Raw genomic sequence first — 16,394 nt, forward strand, 5'->3', positions numbered from 1 at the left:
TTTTTATTCTGATTGATATGCTTTTTTCCCAGGCCGTCGTAATTTTTCAGATATTTTGAGGTACCATAAGTATGCGAAGTATACAGATTGCTATAGACTGGTCTGTTTTTGACAGATTCTGTTTTTGTTGAGTTGGTTGCTTGTTTTGATGAAACCATGGTTAGTATCGGGGGGGTACTAGCCATGGAAAAGTGAGAATACAGTAGCACGTCATAAATATAGATAGAATTCAAGTTTGCTACAATACCAAAAGAAGTGGTAGTTTGTTTTCTTGTACTAATGTTATCACAAGTTTATGTTTAAGTTTTGTGTTGTGAAGTTTTCAAGTTTTAGGTGATGTTCTCATGGGCAAAGAGATAAGGAGTGGAAAGAGCTCAAGCTTGGGGATGCCCAAGGCATCCCAAGCCAAATTCAAGGACACCAAAAAGCCTAAGCTTGGGGATGCCCCGGGAAGGCATCCCCTCTTTCGTCTTCAATCCATCGGTAACATTACTTGGAGCTATATTTTTATTCACCACATGATATGTGTTTTTGCTTGGAGCGTCTTGTATCGTAGGAGTTTGTTCCTTTTGTTGTGTCACAATAATCCTTGCTGCACACCTTTTTGAGAGAGATAGACATACACTCATCGTGATTTTGCTAGAATGATCATAGTGCTTCACTTATATCTTTTGAGCTAGATACTTTTGCTCTTGTGCTTCACCTATATCTTTTTGAGCTAGACACTTTTGCTCTTGTGCTTCACTTATATCTTTAGAGCACGGCGGTGCATGATTTGGTAGTTGGTTTATGCTATGAAAGTAGTCCCAAATGTGATAGGTACCCAAAGAGGATACAAAAACCTCCATCTTCATGTACATTGAATAGAAAGAGAAGTTTTGATTCCTCTCAATTAGTTTTGAGACGTGGATTCGGTAATATTAAGAGTTATGTTAGTAGGGTGTTGTGAATCTAGAAATACTTGTGTTGAAGTTAGTGATTCCAGTAGCATGCACGTATGGTGAACCGCTATGTTAGGAAGTTGGAGCATAATTGATCTATTGATTGTCATCCTTTGTGTTGAGGTTGGGATCGCGCGACGGTTAACACCTACCAACCCTTCCCCTCGGAGTATGCGTTTAGCACTTTGTTTCGATTACTAATAAAAACTTTCGCAACAAGTATGTGAGTTCTTCATGACTAATGTGAGCCCATGCTATAGATGCACTTTCACCTTCCGCCATTGCTAGCCTCTCTAGTGCCGCGCAATTCTCGCCGGTACACAAACCCACCAAATTCCTTCCTCAAAACAGCCACCATATCTACCTACTATGGCATTTTCATAGCCATTCCGAGATATATTGCCATGCAACTCCCACCGTTCCGTATCATGACTTGTGTCGTCACTATCATATTGCCATTGCATGATCGTAAGATAGCTAGTGAGATGTTCCAACGTCATACGCCATGCTAGATCGTAGCACATCCCGGTACACTGCAAAAGGCATTTCCTATGGAGTCATCATCATTGTGATCTTTGAGCTGTGAGTAAATAAAAGTGTGATGATCATCATTATTAGAGCATTGTCCCATGTGAGGAAAAAAAAAGAGGCCAAAGAGCCCAAAACAAAAAAAAGGAGAAAAAAAGAGAGGCCTAAGAGCCCAAATGAAAAAAATAGAAAAAGAGAGAAGGGACAATGCTACTATCTTTTCCCACACTTGTGCTTCATGTTAGCACCATGTTCTTCATGATTGAGAGCTTCTTGCTTTGTCACTACCTTATGCTAGTGGGAATCTTCATTATATAACTTGGCTTGTATATTCCAATGATGGGCTTCCTCAAAATTGCCCTATGTCTTCGTGAGCAAGCAAGTTGGATGCACACCCACTAGTTTTCCTTTTGAGCTTTCACATACTTATAGCTCTAGTGCATCCTTTGTATGGCAATCCCTACTCATTCACATTGATATCTATTAATGGGCATCTCCATAGCCCATTGATATGCCGAGTCAGTGTGACCATCTCCTCCTTTTTGTCTCACAACCACCACCACACTCTATTCCACCAATAATGTTATATCCATGGCTCGCGCTCATGTATTGCGTGATAGTTATAAAAAGTGTGAGAAAGTAAGAGTGCGAAAACAATTACTTGGCCAATATTGGGGTTGTGCATGATTTACATTAGTTGTGTGGGGATGATGGAGCATAGCCAGACTATATGATTTTGTAGGGATAACTTTCATTGGCCTTGTTATTTTGAAAGTTCATGATTACTTTGCTAGTTTGCTTGAGGTATTACTGTTTTCATGTCAAAGCAAACTATTGTTTTGAATCTTACGGATCTGAACATTCATGTCACGTGAAAGAAGTTGCAAAGGACAACTATGCTAGGTAGCATTCCACATCAAAAATTCATTCTTTATCACTTCCCTACTCGAGGACGAGCAGGAGTTAAGATTGGGGATGCTTGATACGTCTCCAACGTATCTATAATTTTTGATGGTTTCATGCTATTATCTTGTCAAACTTTGGATGTTTTGTATGCCTTTTATATATTTTTTGGGACTAACTTATTAACTCAGTGCCAAGTGCCAGTTCCTATTTTTTCCATGTTTTTTACCCCTTTCAGAGGAGATTTTGAAAAGAGTCCAAACGAAAGAAAATCCCCGAAAAGATTTTTTCTGGAACGGAAGAAGATCGCGAAGCTTGGGAGCCAAGGCACGGGAGCCTCAGGGGTCCCACAAGCCCCCACCCCGCGGCCAGGGGGAGGTCGCGCCATCGAGGCTTGTGGGCCCCCTGGACGCCCTTTGCCCTAGGTCTTTCGTCTATATATTCCCATAAATTCTAGAAAAAATCAGGAGATCATCGAAAGTACTTTTCCGCCGCCACAAGCTTCTCTCTCCGCAAGATCCCATCTGGGGCACGTTTTGGTGCCCTGCCGGAGGGGGGATTCAGATACGGAGGGCTTCTTCATCAACACCATGACCTCTCCGATGATGCGTGAGTATTTCACCATAGACCTACGGGTCCATAGTTAGTAACTAGATGGCTTCTTCTCTCTCTTGGATCTTCAATACAAAGTTCTCCATGATCTTCATGGAGATCTATCCGATGTAATCTTCTTTCGCGGTGTGTTTGTCCAGATCCTATGAATTGTGGATTTATGATCAGATTATCTATGAATCTTATTTGAGTTTCTTCTGATCTCTCTTATGCATGATTTCATATCCTTGTAATTCTCTTCGAGTTGTGGGTTTTGTCTGGCCAACTAGATCTATGATTCTTGCAATGGGAGAAGTGCTTGGTTTTGGGTTCATACCGTGTGGTGACCTCACCCAGTGACAGAAGGGGTAGCGAGGCACGCATTGTGTTGTTGCCATCAAGGGTAAAAAGATGGGGTTTTAATCATTGGTTTGAGATTATCCCTCTACATCATGTCATCTTGATTAAAGCGTTACTCTGTTCGTCATGAACTCAATACACTAGATGCATGCTGGATAGCGGTCGATGTGTGGAGTAATAGTAGTAGATGCAGAAAGTATCGGTCTACTTGTCTCGGACGTGATGCCTATATGTATGATCATTGCCTTAGATATCGTCATGACTTTGGGCGTTCTATCAATTGCTCGACAGTAATTTGTTCACCCATCGTAACACTTGCTATTTTGAGAGAAGCCTCTAATGAACACTATGGCCCCGAGGGTCTACTCCACACCATATTTTCAGCCTTACACTTTTACTTCGTTGCACTTTCCGCCTTCAGATTTTACTTTGCAAACAATCTTGAAGGGATTGACAACCCCATTGAAGCGTTGGGTGCAAGCTTGTTTGTGTTTGCGCAGGTACTCTGGACTTGACGAGACCCTCCTTGTGGATGGATACCTTGGTTCTCAAACTGAGGGAAATACTTACTGCTCCTGTGCTGCATCACCCTTTCCTCTTGAAGGAAAAAACCAACGCAAGCCTAGCCTGTGTCAACGTGTCAATTTCTGGCGTTGTTGTCTGTGGGATAGCAAGCCTCGCCTCGCACCAGACCGGCCCAGCAAGGGGGCCCTGTCGCTCGCGGCCGAGTCCGCTTCACCCCCAAGCCGAACTTTCCCAATTGTTGTTGGGCTGCCTTCCGACGGGCCCGAGCCCCAGGGTGAGCACACCTCTAGCCTATGCTATCCAACGCCCCGCTCACATTTTACTATTGTGCGCCCATGCCGTGTTGGCCGAGCTGCTCAGATTCGGCCCGAGTAGTTTTTTTTCTTTAACCTACGATTTAATTCTTTTTCAGAAAAATGCATTATTTTAAAACGTCCGTATAAACCGTGTGTCGGATCACAACAAGTTGTATATGTAGAACATATAGAATTTTGCGCAGATTAATATTTTCTAGCTCTCATGCATATTTAAATCTGTTAACCGTGTTGTTTGCATCGGTTTGCATGTGGACGTAATAGCAATGGTTTAGGTCGTAGTTAATTAACCGTAGCTCCATTGGAGATGAGCCATATATGTAAATAGACTAGAACGACAAGTAGAATCACGTGAACCACTTTGATCTGACGTTTAAAAAACATAAAATGTGATTAGGATAAATCTGGGCAGATTTCAAAGGTAACACATGGGGTCATTTCGGAGACGCTATATGTCATTTCCGGCCCCATTTAAAATGTCTAGATAGGAAGTTTATTTGTGCTTCACCCCTCGCCATGTTTAACAACATTTAATATTACCGTGTAAACAAATGGGAGTGGACTATATAGTTAAATGTGGAGTTCCGTCAATACGCAACTTGATGCATATTGAGCTTCACTTAATGTGTAGCGTTTGACTGTGTGAATAGCCATGTCATGCCTTGCATATTTGAACTCAACATGCATCATATTAGGTTGTGCAACATGTCGTGCATGTGTTGTGTGAATATCGTGTCTTGATTCTTGTTTTCGTTTTGTTTCGTCTCGATAGAGTCCGAACCGCTTTGGAGTGTGAGGATCCGTTCGACTACGTCGGTTCGTCTGCTTCACGGAGTCGTTCTTCTTCCAAGAGGGATCACAGGCAAGATGATCATTTTCCTAGATACCATTACTATCATTGCCATGCTAGTTGTTTCGTGTTTTCAGTCTACCACCTGTTAAAATATCAACCTCCAAACATTGCCATGAAAACCTTCAACCTTTCTACAACCTAGCAAATCACTGATTGGCTATGTTACCACTTGCTTAACCATTAGATAGTGTTGCTAGTTCTAGGTGCAGTTGCTTCCATGTGCAAACATGGATTCCTTGTTATATCACCATATATTTGCTAATTAATTTAATGCACCTATATACTTGGTAAAAGGTGAAAGGATCGGCCTTCTAGCCTGGTGTTTTGTTCCACCTTTGTTGCCTTAGTTTCGGCTACCGGTGTTATGTTACATAAATGAACGCTCTAACATGCTTGGGGTTGTTATGGGGACCCCCTAGATTCTATTTTGGTATAAAGCTCGTTTGGCAAGGCCCAACATAAGTACTATTTGCTTAATAACAAACTAAAATATGCATTGGGTATGATCACCCCGTGGATAATTAATCAACCCCCCGTGCCAGTGCTCCGCATGAGTGTTGGTCCAACCTGTCAATCGCCGGTGGCTACCAGGGGCAATTGTGTGATTGGCCTATCGGAAGTATGGACAATCCGCCGTGTCCTGAGAACGAGATACGCGGCTCCTATCAGGATCGTCGACACGCCGGGCAGCCTTGAGGACTTGTTTTACCTTTCTCGAGCATCTTGTGCGAGGGATTCTGAGGATGCTTTGGGTTATCTCGAGGTTGAGGTTTTCCAATAGGAACCCGAAGAGATCACGGGTTTCCCTGATCGAGGTCATTCCGTCGCAGTGTGTGGTAGTTTGTGATGGACTAGTTGGAGCACCCCTCCAGGGCTAAATATTTTGGAAATTCATTCCCGCAGTTACGTGGAAACTTGGAAACTTTGTTTAACATCCGGTTCTAGACAACTTGAAGTTAATTAAATTAAAACATGCCACTGAGTGTGTAACCGTGACTGTCTCTTTCGTGAGCTCCTTTTCCGGTCGAAGACACGGTGGGGTTATGTCTCACGTAAGTAGGTGTTCAGGATCATTCAGTTGATCATCAGCAGTTCATGTCCGCTATGCGTAGATCATCCCCCTCTTTTATTCTTGTACTCGTAAGTTAGCCACCTCAAAGAAATTCTTAGCCGCTTGTTGCAGCCTCACCACCTAACCATATCTCACCCATTAAGCTTTGCTAGTCTTGATACCTTTGGAAATAAGATTGCTGAGTCCTTGTGGCTCACAGATTACTACAACACCAGTTGCAGGTACATGTAAAGAGTTACTTTGACGTGAGCGCGCTCATTGTGCTATTTGGAGTTTCTTCTTCTTCTTCGATCTAGGATGGGTTCCAGACCGGCAGCCTGGAATAGCAAGGATGGACGTCGTTCTTTTATCGCTTGTTTCCGTTCGTAGTCAGACCATGCTCTTCTTCATGATGACTGTATATTGTTGTATTGATGTGATTTTGATGTAGCTTGTGGCGACTGTAAGCCAACTCTTTATACTCATCTTTTTAATACATGTAATTGTAACGACATCCATTCTTGCGAAATAACAAGATGTGTTTCTATCCCTGTCGAGGACCTCGCGCCAAAATAAGGATAGGACCGCATCTTGGGCGTTACACGCGCCCTATCGGTATCTGTCCCAACCACCCACGGTCAATATTATTAATGAGGGCGCCCTTCTCGGGCCCACGCGTCAGTGGTCGCGGTCGGCCTTTTTTATTCCGCTCGTGCGGTGTGTTCTGCGTCATCTGCTTCCAGAACCCACCCGTCCCTATCTCGCCACCTCGTCAGTGACCAAACCCTAGCACCATGGTCGACTCCTTCCCAAACAAGGGCAAGGCCCCGCTCTACCCCCGCGGCATCTACCCGTCGACGTCTTCCCGCCGGCCTCACCAGCGTGTGAACGTCCCGATGCACCAAGTGCGGTGGCATTGGGAGCACTGTGTGCCGCTGCCTTACCCCGACGTCACCCTTCCGCACCACTAGCATCTCGATCCGGAGAGGATCCCGGTGCCGGCCGTGCCGCAGTCGACGCTGGTGCACGCGGAGGAGGTGAGCCGTCGTTGACGTCTGTTGACACCAAAGCAGCGGCAAAACCCTGCATACGCGGCCGATTCCCCCAACTGGGAGCTCTAGTTCACGGTCGAGCATGAGGAGCAGCGCCATTGTGGCATGCGCGACGTGCAGTCGGAGGCCCGCCATCGTACCCGCTTGTCGTCAGCTAGGAGGACCGGGAGGCTGAGGCCGCCTACCAGGCGGCGCTGGCAGCTGTGCCCCGCGAGAGCGAGGAGGAAGAGCGACGCAAGGCCGACGAGAAGGCGGCGTACCAGCAGCAGCTCGCGGAGGCCATCGCGTTGTCGGTCGCCGCCGGCTGCGTCGTGCCACCTCCGCCGAAGCTCGAGCCCACGGAGTCGCGGGAGGTCTACCAGTGGACCGGCATCATCAGCGAGTTCGTCAGTACGCCGCCCATCTGGTTGGGCGCGACAACGCAGCAGGAGCAAGCCTACCTCGAGCACTGGAGGATGGAGCACCTGCGGGCGGAGCACGTCGAAGGCCTTCGGCTGATGGAGCTGGAGAAGGAGGCGGGGGAGGAACGACGGGAGTTAGAGGAGGAGGAGCGCGCCCGTGCTGCTGCGCTGCCACCGCCACCATCACAACCCACGCTCGCGGGACAGTCGACGCGGGCCCATGCAGCTGCGCTCTTGAACACGGCGTTCCCATGAGCCGGCCCTGCGCCTATGCTGGTCGACCTCACCGGCTCCGACGACGACGCCGTCGCCGCCTAGGGCTGCCTCGTAGTTTTAGGATTTTTTTAATTAAAGAAATGCGGACGCGTGGACTATGGTCGATCTTCATGGCCGATTTTTAATATTTAATTATGCATGTTTATTATTTTTGTAAAAAAAAACGCACGCGATAAAAATGAATCGGGTCAGCGTTGGACGCATACGCCGTCCCAAACAACGAAACGGATATTGATGTCCGTTAGGTCAATCCTAACGGACAGAAAAATAACAAAATGATTGTACATTTGGATCGAACGGTTGGAATTGATATGACAGAGACTTAAAATCTAGTTAAAGATGGAAGTAGCTCAACTTTGACACTCAACTTGCAGCATGGGTCGGCCAACCATCGTTTCTACTCCCTCGGTAAACAAGACCTGAACCATTTCCATCCCACTAGAAACCAGTAGTAACAACCAAACATGGTTCACCTTTCCTCTCCGCATACCCACTGCATCCGCCGCTTTCACCTGCAGCATATATCCGCACATAAATGCACCGATCCGGCCAAGCAAATAGGAAGCCGACAGGGGCGGAGGCGGGGAAAGAAGGCAGAAAGCGATCCGCGAAAAGGGAGATCGATAAACACGGCGTTCAATTGGATGGCCTAGTGGATGACGCTGCTGTTTCGGGCCAAGCACATGGATCACGCATCCAGGATCCCACTGCGTCCTCCAGTCCCGTTGCCGTTGCCGTCGCTGTCGCCGCCGTACGTACTCACTGACTGACATGGTGGGTTCTCGTCCCTTTCCACGACAGGGAGGGAGGGGCCAACCCACGCGGCCCGCAACCAAAACGCACGCAGCTGCATGCGGCACTTGCGTGTTCTCTTCTGTCCTGATATGGATAGCTGCGGAACAGATCGGCTTCCATCCAAAGCTTTGATACAGATTAAACACAGCTTTTGGGTGTTGCTGGGTAGGCCTTTACACATCGGCACCGGCACGGCATGGCGCAACATCGGACGCTAGGGACAGGCCAGGCCATCGTGGATGGGATAATATTTTATACTGTAGTATAGTAGGTTTGAAGTGGAACACGCCGTGGATGTAGAACGGATCGATCTCAACTCAAAAGCATGTGTAGCGTGGCTTCCACTCTCGTACTGTTCTTTGCGAAGTTTATTTTTTTAAGAATGCGTCAAAGACGTATCATTATTTTTATAGAAGATAGCGAGACAATTTATAAGAAGAGAGAGAGGGGGATCGAGAGGGAGGGAGGGAGAGAGATAGGACATTTTTTCTGTTTTGACCTATGAGACAAACAAAATCCAGAATTGACCTCGTTTTAAAAAAAATCTCAATCTAACCTCTTTTCCTGACGCCAACATCCCTCGCTTCTAGTTTGCATGCAAGACCCAAGGTCCCTGACGTCTAGGGTGTGGCATGACCGGCTGACCTGCTAAGTTTCTGACGTGGCATTGGTACCAAACGCTAGGGACCCTGACGCCACGGACCCTCGAGTCTGGATGACGTGGCACACATTATTAAAAAAAATGTGCTCTGCAATCAAAAGCCAGGGTTCCTGGCGTTTGGTATCATGCCACATCAGAAACTCAGCAGGTCAGCCGGTCATGTAGGCCCATACCAGACGCTAGGGACCTTGACGTCTCGCATGCAAACCAGACGCCAGGGATGTTGGCGTGAGGAAAAGAGGTTATATCAGGATTTTTTTTGAAAACGAGGTCAAATTTGAAGTTTCTTTGTTCCATAGGTTAAAACAGAAAAATTGGCCTAGAATGGATCGATCTCAACTCAAAAGCATGCGTAGCGTGGCTTCCACTCTCGTATTGTTCTTTGCAAAGTTTATTTTTTGAAGAGTGTGTCAAAGACGTATCATTATTTTTATAGAAGATAACAAGACAATTTATAAGAAGACCCGAATCAATGCGAACAAAGGCTTAGATTGAACGCCCACACCTACCGAAAGGAAAAAAACTACTCTTTCACTAAGTGATCTAAGCTTCCTGCTTCTCCCGTCTTTCACTCCGTTGCTTCGTCAATGATTTGGGATTTCAATTGTGTGGGGTCCAGTTGTTGATCTCCTCTTCCAAAAACTCTCGCTTCGCTGTTTCCACAATGACCGGCATGTGAGAATGAAGAGGAAGTCGAAGCCTTTGTGGGGTCTCCTTGGGAGACACCTCCTAGAGATCACCCACCATTGCACTAACGTGCTCTGAGTTGTCGGGATAACGATCCCCAGATGAAAGTGGCTCAAGATGAGATGCCAAATCTCCTTCGCGAAAGGACATTGGAGCAGCACATGATCCACGTTGTCTTCCTCTTGGTGGGAAGTGAAGCATTCTGACGTTTGGTCTTGCAGGTCGTGTCACGCACGACGGTTCGAGGTCCACACTTTATACTCGGCGACCAACCACATGAAGATCTTGCATTTTAGCGGTGCCCAACACTTCCAAATGCACGATGCCGCTTCGAACAAGGTAAGACCCATACATAGCCTATTGTAGTTGGACTTTGCCGAGTACTGACCTGAGCTGTTGAAGGGCCAAGTAAAGTTGTCCTGAATCTCAGCATTCCTGTCGACATGGGCGATAGCATGTTGCAACATATAGAGTTGTATGTGCATCGTGAAGGATAGGCCCTCGGAGATGTCATGCTCCCATCCGCCAATCTCAAGAGATTGGTGCATCGTTCTAGCATTCTTCCTTCTTGTGGGAACCTCGCTCACGATGGAGGGGGCGATTTCCGCTGATGTTCGACCGTTAATCCATCTATCGTTCCAAAAAATAATTCTCTTCCCGTCGCCAACCGTAATGGCTACTAGGCTGTCGAACAGCTCTCTAGCATCCTCGTCAATGAACACCTTCAGTCCCTGCCAGGGGCGAGACGCGTCCGTCCTTCTAAGCCATTCCCACCGTGCCCTCATGGCCAAAGCATGTAACTTGAGATCCTTCACACCCAAGCCTCCCAAACTATACGACGACAGATCGATTTCCAAGCCACCAGACATTGCCCACCATTGGCCCTCTCGTTGCCCACTCAAAAGAAAGCATGAGGCCAGCTAATGATCTCATCAAGCAACCAATTGGGGACTTCCAAGATCATCAGATGGTGAATGGGGCGGGCCGCCATCACTGATTTGGCAAGAATCACACACCCCGATTTCTTGATCAGACCTCGTTGTCACGCAGGGACGAGATGCCCGCATTGGTCAAGCATAGGTTGCCACTCCCCTCTCGTCAGGGGAGAGATCACGAGTTGGATTCCAACGTATTTGCACGGGAAGGAGTCGATACTGCATTAGAGGATCCCAAAAACCCGGTTCTGGTCAATCACACAACTTCTGATTATGATGGCACTCGATTTGCCGTAGTTAATCTTGAATCCTAAGGCTTCGCCAAAAATATACAAAACCGAGCGGACAAAGTTTAGGTTAGAGACTGGTAGCTTGATGAAAAGGGCGACGTCGTCGGCACAAAATGATAGCCGCTGAGTGGCTATGACTCCATGGAACGAGCTCATGGCCCCCTCATCCATGGCTTTAGTGAACATGGCAGTTAGGGCCTCCATAGAGATGATGCAAAGCAGGGGGAGACCGGATCTCCCTGCCTTAGCCCGCAAGCATGATCGATACTCCTTCACGAAATTCACGGGCTCCTTTGTCCTTTCTCCTGAAGCTAGCGCCGCATCGCCTGGCAATAATGCCTCTGCAACCAAGGCCTCACCAGCGTTGGATGTGACCAACGGGCCCGGATGCATGCACGATGGCCTAGCCGAGCCAGCCTCCACGTTTTGCTGAAGCGAAACTGCCTGTGGGGGGCCACTGGGCACGCCGCCGACTAGTGAAGCCTCGAAACCATGGGTTGCAGAGACATAATCTCTATTGGAAATATGCCCTAGAGACAATAATAAATTGGTTATTATTATATTTCCTTGTTCGTGATAATCGTTTATTATCCATGCTAGAATTGTATTGATTGGAAAGTAAAATACATGTGCGGATACATAGACAACACATTATCACTAGTGAGCCTCTAGTTGACTAGCTCGTTGATAAAAGATGGTCAAGGTTTCCTGGCCATAGACAAGTGTTGTCACTTGATAACAGGATCACATCATTAGGAGAATGATGTGATGGACACCACCCAAACTATGAATGTAGCATATGATTGTGTTAGTTTATTGCTACTATTTACTGCATGTGAATGTATCTGTTCCTATGACCATGAGATCATGCAACTCCCAGACACCGGAGGAATACCTTGGGTGTATCAAAAGTCGCAACGTAACTGGGTGACCATAAAGGTGCTCTACATGTATCTCCGAAGGTGTCTGTTGGGTTGGCATGGATCAAAACTGGGATTTGTCACTCCGTGTGACGGAGAGGTATCTCGGGGCCCACTCGGTAATACAACATCACAATAAGCCTTGCAAGCAATGTGGCTAAAGAGTTAGTCACGTGATCTTGTATTACGTAACGAGTAAAGAGACTTGTCGGTAACAATATTGAACTAGGTATGGAGATACCGACGATCAAATCTGGGGCAAGTAACATACCAAAGGACAAAGGGAACATCATACGGGATTAACTGAATCCTTGACATAGAGGTTCAACCGATAGAGATCTTCGTAGAATATGTAGGATCCAATATGGACATCCAGGTCCCACTATTGGTTATTGACCAGAGAGTGACTCAGGTCATGTATGCATAGTTCTCAAACCCGCAGGGTCTGCACACTTAAGGTTCGGTGATGTTTCGGTATAGTTGAGTTATAGGTGTTGGTGACCGAAGGTTGTTCGGAGTCCTGGATGAGATCCTAGACATCACGGGGAGCTCTAGAATGGACCGGAGGTAAAGATTGATATATAGGAAGTCCTGTTTTGGTCACCAGAAAAGTTTCGGACTCATCGTTAGTGTACCGGGAGTGCAGGGAGGGTGCCGGGGGACCACTGGGAGGGGTGTGACGACCCAATATCCTTATGAGCTGTGAGAGGAGGTGGACCAACACCTGGTGGTTTGGCCGAAGCCTCTCTCAAAGGCCCATGCGGCTATGAGAAGAGATAAAAGGTAAAAGACCTTTAAAAGGAAGGGAAGGAGGAATCCTCCCAAAGTAGTCCACCTTCCCACAAGGGAAGGTGGACTCTTCCTTGGTTCGGTCGACCCCTTCTCCTTGGAGTAGGGGCCAAGTCTACCTCCTCTCCTCTCCTCCTATATATACTCGAGGTTTTGAGGGTTTTGGACACAACAATCAGCCACGTGTTGCCCTCTCTCTAGATATGTTTCTCCTCTAGTATAGTTCCAGCGGTGCTTAGGCGAAGCCCTGCTAGAATAGCTCCACCACCATCACTGCCACGATGTCGCGCTGTCGGAGAACTCATCTACCTTTCCGCCCCCTCTTTCTGGATCAAGAAGGCTGAGATCATCATCGAGCTATACGTGTGCTGAACGCGGAGGTGCCGTTTGTTCGGCGCTAGAACGGGACGGGTCGTGGGATGACGGAACCGCGTTTATTAACGCTTCTCGCTTAGCTATCTAAAAGGGTATGTGGATCCGACCCCCCCCCCCTCTCGTAGATGATCATCACCATGATAGGTATTTCGTGTGCGTAGGAAATTTTTTGTTTCCCATGCAACATTCCCCAACAGTGGTATCAGAGCTAGGTTCATGCGTAGATGATATCTCGAGTAGAACACAAAAGAGTTTGTGGGTGTTGATGTTCAATTTGCTTCCCTCCTTATTCTTTTCTTGATTCGGCAGTATTTTTGGATTGAAGCGGCCCGGACCAACTTTACTCGTACGCTTACGAGAGATCGGTTTCATCGACTGACATGCAACTTGTTGCATAAAGATGACTGGCGGGTGTCTGTTCCTTCAACTTTAGATGAATTGGATTTGGCTAAGGCGGTCCTTGGAGAAGGGTAAATAGCAATTTGCATATCACCGTTGTGGCTTTGCGTAAGTAAGATCCGATCATACTAGATACCCATAGCAGCCACGTAAAATTTGCAACAACAAATTAGAGGACGTTTAACTTCTTTTTGCACGGTATGCTTGTGATATGACATGGCCAATGACATGATATGATATATTGGATGTATGAGATGATCATGTTGTAATAGTTAAATATCGACTTGCACATCGATGCTACGGCAACCAGCAGGAGCCATAGGATTGTCTTTAATTATTTTTGCGCTTGGTGATGCTTTACTTTATTGCTAGTAGTAGCTTTAGTAGTATCATCATAGTTAGTGTGACAACCTCGATGGCAGCACAATGATGGAGATCATGGTGTGGCGCCGGTGACGATGGAGATCATGTCGGTGCTTCGATCATGGAGATCAAGAAGCACAAGTTCATGGCCATATCATGTCATTTATGATTTGCATGTGATGTTAATCCTTTTATGCACCTTGTTTTGCTTAGGACGACAATAGCATTATAAGGTGATCCCTCACTAAGATTTCAAGATAAAATTGTGTTCTCCTCGATTGTGCACCGTTGCGACAATTCGTCGTTTTGACACACCATGTGATGATCGGGTGTGATAGACTCAAAGTTCACATACAGCGGCTGCAAAACAGTTGCACACGCGAAACACTCGGGTTAAACTTGACGAGCCTAGCATGTACAAACATGGCCTTGGAACACAAGAGACCGAAAGGTCGAGCATGAATCATATCGTTGACATGATCAACATGGAGATGTTCACCACTGAAGCTAAACTCAACTCACATGATGATCGGACTTGAGTTAGTGAATTTGGATCATGCGACACTCGAATGACTAGAGGGATGTCAATTTGAGTGGGAGTTCTTAAGTAATATGATTAATTGAACTCATTATCATGAACATACTGAAAAGGTCTTTGCAAATTATGTTGTAGCTTGCGTTGTACCTCTACGGTCTTTAATATGTTCCTAGAGAAAATTTAGTTGAAAGATGATAGTAGCAACTATGCGGACTAGGTCCATAAACTAAGGATTGTCCTCATTGCTGCACAGAAGGCTTATGTCCTTAATGCACCGTTCAGTGTGCTAAAACCCCGAGTGTTGTGTGTAGATGTTGCGAACACCTGAAATACACGTTTTTGATGACTACATGGCAGTTCAATTCATAATTCTTAAAAGGCTTAGAATTGAGGTGCTGAAGACATTTCGAATGTCGCGGGACATACGAGATGTTCCAAGGGATGAAATTGGGATTTTAGGCTCGTGCCCTTGTTGAGAAGTATGAGACCTCCGACAATATTATTTGTCTATGAAGTAAGGGAGAAAAGCTCAATCGTTGAGCATGTGCTCAGATTGTGTGAGTACTAGAATCGCTTGAATCGAGTGGGAGTTGATCTTCCAGATAAGATAGTGATTGACATAGTTCTCCAAAGTCACGGCCACCAAGCTACAGAGCTTCGTAATGAACTATAACATATCAGGAATAGATATGATTATCCTTGAGCTATTCATGATGTTTGACACCGTGAAAGTAGATTTCAAGTAGGAGCATCAATTGTTGATGGTTAGTAAAACCACTAATTTCAAGAAGGGCAAGGGCAAGAAGGGATACTTCATGAAACGGCAAACCAGTTGCTGCTCTAGTGAAGAAACCCAAGGTTGAACCCAAACCCAAGACTAAGTGCTTTAGTAATGAGGGGAACAGTCACTGAAGCGGAACTACCCTAGATACTTGGTAGATGAGAAGGCTGGCAAAGTCGACAAAAGTATATTGGATATACATGATATTGATGTGTACTTTACTAGTACTCCTCGTAGGACCAGGGTATTAGATACCGGTTCAGTTGCTAAGTGTTAGTAACTCGAAATAAAAGCTACAGAATAAACATAGACTAGCTGAAGGCGAGGTGACAATGTGTGTTGGAAGTGTTTACAAGGTTGGTGTGATCACCATCGCACGCTCCCTCTACTTTCGAGATTAGTGTTGAACCTAAATGTTGTTTAGTGTTTTGCATTGAGCATGAACTTGATTGGATTATGTTTATTGCATACGGTTATTCATTTAAATAGAATAGTGGTTATTCTATTTACTTAAATAATACCTTCAATGGTCTTGCACCCAAAATGAATGGTTTATTGAATCTCGATCGTAGTGATACACATGTTCATAATATTGATTCCAAAATATATAAAGTAGTAATGATAGTACCACTTACTTGTGGCACTGCCACTTGAGTCATATTGGTATAAAACGCATGAAGAAGCTCCATTATGATGGATCTTTGGACTCACTCGTTTTTGAAAAGTTTGAGAGATGTGAACCATGTCTATTGGTACAAACGAATGAAGAAACTCCATGCAGATGGATCGTTTGGACTCACTTAATTTTGAATCACTTGAGACATGCAAATCATACCACATGGGCAAGATGGCTGAAGGCCTCGTTTTCCAGTGAGATGGAACAAGAAAGTAACTTGTTGGAAGTAATACATTATGATGTGTGCAGTCCAATGAGTGTTGAGGCACGCAGTGGATATAGTTGTGTTCTTACTTCACATATGATTTGAGTAGATACTAGTATATTTACTTGATGAAACACAAGTTTGAATTATTGAAAGGTTCAAGTAATTTCAGAGTGAAGTTGAAG

This window comes from Hordeum vulgare, chromosome 1H (genome assembly GCF_904849725.1).
Source record: "Hordeum vulgare subsp. vulgare chromosome 1H, MorexV3_pseudomolecules_assembly, whole genome shotgun sequence".
NCBI lineage: Eukaryota > Viridiplantae > Streptophyta > Magnoliopsida > Poales > Poaceae > Hordeum > Hordeum vulgare.